We start from the raw sequence: 5,206 nt of genomic DNA on the forward strand, positions 1-5,206 counted from the left end.
AAGTACTTTAATATACCAAATGTAAAAGAAATAAATTCCTTAAAGAGAAATTTCACTTTTAAAAATGTATTGATAGCTGTTCACGTAAATGATCAGGATGAGAAAGTTGGAGAATCAGGGAAAAGTAGACAATACCATCGTTTACACATTTTCTTTCTGTATATGTGAGTGTGGTGGACACCAGGGCAGAAACAATGTTGGGCCTCCAACCACCTCTGTTACTGTTGCTTATGAATAGCCACCCAATGTCCTGCCAAACTATTCGTAGTAGAGCATTTTCAGAGTGTTCTGGTCAAGTGGTGTTGATGGTTCAGAGATGCTGTTGCTATCACTGCTCCAAGGATGAGGGAATCCTTCCAAACTCAACTGGCTGACATAGATCACCTCTGACTCTCCATTTGTCCAGATATATGTTATCTTATATCATTTGGGTAGTTAATCCATTTGTTCTGCCTTCCTTCCTCCTCAAACCCGTTGTTGCCACAGCCGAGCCCAACCCTGTCCACCGCATCCTCCACCATCACGTACACCAGAGAGAGCTGCGGCACAGTCAAAGTAATCCCCCAAAACACCCCACTAGATTGTCCCCAGCTCGGTTTCCTGTGCTTGCTAGATTGAGCAGTGGACTGTTCTGTTCTGCCCCACATCCCATTCAGATTGCATATGCATCATGGGGTCTTTAAGCCTAACTCAACACAACCTACTACATTCTCCAGCCTACACTCATGACAGCAGGTACTACATTTGTCCAGCCAAGGCCACCCCAGCTTCCTCACAAGTTGGAGCTGCCATCCATCAGAGTCATGTTTGATGATGATATTTCCAATGGGATCATGTCCATTTACTTGCTTTCTAGTAATACAAATAACATTTCTATGAGATTTCTTATTTCAATATATGTGTGTAATTTCTTCATGGTGAACTATTTATGTACAATATTCTCATTTCCTGCTATCACAGGTTTATTTTGATAAATATCATTTCAAACTTAAGAAAAAATTCTTAAAGTACATAAGCCACACCCTAGTGGCAAAAGTCTTCACCTGGCACACTCCAGGATCTCATGGGGGCATTGGTTTGTGTCCCAGTGACACTGTCTCCATTCAGTGCCCTGCTTGTGGCCTGTGAATGCAGTTAAGGATAGCGCACAGTCTTGGGAATCTCTACACACTTGGACGACCCAGAAAAATTCTGGCTCCTGGCTTCATTACTGGCTCAATTCCAGTGGTAGAAGCCTTTGGGGAGTGAATCAGCAATGGAAGATTATCCTCTTTGTCTCCCATCTGTGTATATCTGACATTCCAATAAAAATAAATAATCTGGAAAAATAAAAAGAAAACTCCTTAAACAATTTTTAGAAATGGCCAAACCAGTATGCAAAATAGGAGCCTTACATATATTGAATTACATTCAATCAGTAACTTAAGAATAAAAGTGTGTTTGAGAGAGATTTGAGTTTAGCACCTTGAAGTTAAAAGCACGATGAAATAATGGGATATTTTACTTGCTTTGTAGCATTTTTATCATCTTGATCAGTAACAATGACTTCTGCTCAGGAGCAGAAAATCTGCTAACTCAATTTTTTACTTGTTCTGATATACCTGATAGTCATTCTTTCCTAATATTATCAAGAACATTCATTAATACAGTTGTTTGAAGGCTGCTGGGGTCAGAGTGGTCACCCATGTGGGATCCTGGCAGGTGCAAGGAAGGAATTTAGCCACTACACTATGGTGCTGGGCGCCTCTATATTTTATACATACTAAATCTCATATCACTGTGTAAACCTTCCAATTTTTCCTATCCCTGTTTTCATGCAAAATTTTGATTTTTTTTTCCTCATGGATTCCTTGCTTGGATTTTGGTCTTAATTATGATTTAAATCTTTGTCTTGTTCATTGACTTATACTCCTCCCCTTTTTTTGTTTGTTTGTTTGTTTTAACTTATATGAAACGCTTCATGAATTTGCTTGTCATCCTCGCACAGGGACCATGCTAATCTTCTCTGTATTGTTCCAGTTTTAGTATATGTGCTGCCAAAGCAAGCACAACGCATACCCTCTTATATATCAGCTGAATTCACAGTGTAATTTTTCTGATTTTGATTTATTTCAACTGCTATGGCATTTCCTACTTCCATCATGCAGTCAATGACAAAACTTCCTTTTGTTTAAAGCCTCACAGTTTCCTATTTTGTTGATATATAACGTTTTTAAATTCTCATTCAACTTTGAGGGACTAGAGTTCACCTTCTAATGTTGTGAATAATGTTCCAATAAATATTAAGTTACACTTTAAAATATCCTAAGATATATACCCAGGCATGAGGTTACTGTATCACATACAGACATGTAGAAGTATGCTTGGAATGCAATCTAGGTATATCCCAGATTATGTGATGGATACTTATTCCTAGGTAGTGACATTCCTTTGGTGAAATCTCTTAGAGGCAGATCCTCACATTGGGTGATTGTCTATGATGGAAATCCATCCTTGGAGGTAGTGATGGTCGTCTTTGGGAATGAGCTGTTCTCAAAGCAACATACTATTATATAACAAGGTAACCCCATCTGGTTTGCTTCAGTGCATGACCACATCCATTTCCAGTTCCCTGCCACATTTCAATGCAACCAGAGAAACATCTTATGGGAGTAGAGGTGTTCTAAAAACCAAGAAAGAAAAGCATGGGCAAAATGCTAAGGCAAAGACTAAAATACATGCCAATTGCTTGGGCAGAGACTAATGTATAATGTTTCACAGGAAGTAATCACTACTCTCTAACCAATACTATGTTCACTAAATAATTTGTCACAAAACCTATCCTGCTATGTAGTAGATACTGTTACAGGTGTTAGGGACAAATCAGTGAAGTAAACAGACTCAAACAATGCTTTCCATTGTTGACTGAGCAGTTTTACCTCTCTTATCCTTTCTTAAACATCCCATCCCAGTCTTCACTTCCAATGTGATTAATGATGTCTTTTCAGTTATGACATTTGAAGTAATTTCATTTCCAACACTGATCTCTGAGATTATTTTGTCTGGTAGTTCTCTTTGGGGATCCAGCAGTAATGCAGATATTTTCATGCAGTAATGTTCTTGTTTTCAGTGATAATGTGAAAAGGCAAATCTGTGAGGATTCTCTCACTCACCCTAGAAAGCTATATTGTTCATTTAGTAAGGATATAACAAAAACAACAGCAACAATAATAAAATCATTGGTTTCCAGAGGTTGTTACATAGCATAGGGTACTAATTTGGAATTGCAAAATGTTGATTATAAGACACAGCATTTCAGTTAGACTCAGAGATGTATTTAGGTGAGTCATTGACAGCAAGGCGATCACACTGAATAGTATATTATATAGTTCTATTTTGCATAGAGGAGATATTTTTGGTGGTGGTGGTATGATAGTTGACTTATTGTTAAAATTCTGGTTGGAATGTTGACTTCCTGTTGTTCAGTACCTGCATTAGAGTCTTATGTATGAGTCTGGTTTCTGATTCTGAGTAATATAATCCCTGGAAGGTAGCAACTGAAGCATTATGTGGTTTAGTGCTTGCTACTTACAGAAGCCATTTGGATGAATTTCTTGGGTCACAGAATTATGCAACCTCAAGCTGAGACATCAAAGCCTTCTGTGGGAGTGAAAAAGTGGATAGAAATTCAATATTTTTATCCATGGATTTTTGCTTCTCAATGAATGAATTCATTTACACATAACTACACATACACATGCATGCATTTATATAGAAATATGTTTTACCAAAAAATTACACATTGCATAATGGGGACATAGTAATCCTCTTAACTAAATGATTAAAATGAAGGATAGCAGCAGCAGCTTTATACCGTGAGTCTGACAGGACAAACCCAGCATGTCTAATTCTACAGAAGTCTCCATTTTAAAAACCAGCATTCATAGACTAGTATCATTGTTCCTCACAGAGCTCACATGGGTAACTGGACCATAATGAGTTAAAGAACAACATCATCACTTTTAAATCAGGAGGTATTGAATTTCTAAAAGGGATCAAAGATGTAGCTATTTCACTCATGTAAAATATTCAATTTTAGGCAAGGGGCAAACAGAGATGATTGTGGAGCATAGCCAGTGGTCTAGTTTCTGTATTTCTGAGTGTGTGGAACAAAGGGAATGTAAGTGAGACTTGCAGAGAAAACAGAGGGTGATATGGCACAACACAGGAGAGTGGGTGTTGCATCTTTAATAAGCATTTGAGCTTTATCTTCTGCGCTGTTGAAAGAGATTCTACCCTTTCTGTCCCAGGGAACCGTGTTACCATGGAAAATGGAAATGCAGCCTGCATTCTACCGTCAATGTATGTGATCTTGGCCAGGGATGTTTCTGGTTGGATAACATATCCTTCCTGTGGACCAGTGGGAGAAGCTAGCTTTTCCTGATTTACAGGTGCTTATTGTTCCCTGAAATCCACAGATGAGAATCAGTTTGAATCCCCCATGAGTCTCCTGGACAGTGGGGCTCTCCTGAGAAATCAGCTGTGGATTGTACTTGTCATGAATCAAGCTTACTCTTTTTCTTTTGTCTGTTAGCAAGGACTGAGAGCAGAAACCTGCCCAGGCAGGCCTGTCTTGGAGAAATGAGTCCAGAGGTGATAAAAGTGGAACACAAATGCTCCCCACTGATATCTGCCAGAAACCAGGAAAGTTCAACTTTTCCCTTGAGTAGATACTCTCCTAAAGATGGCAGGTCCAGAATTGTCCTGTGTTTACAAATTAAAAGAGAATAATCAGCCAGCAGGGAAATGAACTAAGTATGGAATTCAGATGTTTTCCACTGATGTCTGCCAGAAACCAGGAAATTTTAACATTTCCCTTGAGTGGATACCTTTATAAAGATGAAAAATCCAACATTGTCCTGCTTTTACAAGTTAAATGAGAATAATCAGTCAGCAGGGAAATTAACTGGTACCATCCCCTCAGTATAAACACATCTTGAGGATTCAGTTCACTATGGATTCACATCAGAGGCATAGCTTGGTGAGCATCATTCTCTGTGGTTTCCTGGATGAAGCAATTTATTTCTCAGTGTAATGGTAAGAAAATTTTCTCCTCATGATATTTATCTTAGATTAAGTAATTCAGCAATTTTATGGATCATAGAAGCACATGTATGAATGGGTTTCCAGGATTATAGTTGTTTTAGTCTCCTGGATTGAATTGCAA

General features: G+C 38.4%; 1 non-coding gene across 1 annotated transcript; it reads right to left on the reverse strand.

Moving 5' to 3' along the window:
• Positions 1 to 1,942: 1,942 nt before the first annotated feature.
• Positions 1,943 to 2,049, reverse strand: LOC121168082. Its single transcript, XR_005885688.1, has one exon. It is a non-coding gene; the product is annotated as a U6 spliceosomal RNA (small nuclear RNA).
• Between the last annotated feature and the right edge of the window lie 3,157 nt (positions 2,050 to 5,206).

This window comes from Ochotona curzoniae, unplaced genomic scaffold, assembly GCF_017591425.1.
Source record: "Ochotona curzoniae isolate NIBS_2020 unplaced genomic scaffold, NIBS_Ocur_1.0 patch49, whole genome shotgun sequence".
NCBI classification, from domain to species: domain Eukaryota; kingdom Metazoa; phylum Chordata; class Mammalia; order Lagomorpha; family Ochotonidae; genus Ochotona; species Ochotona curzoniae.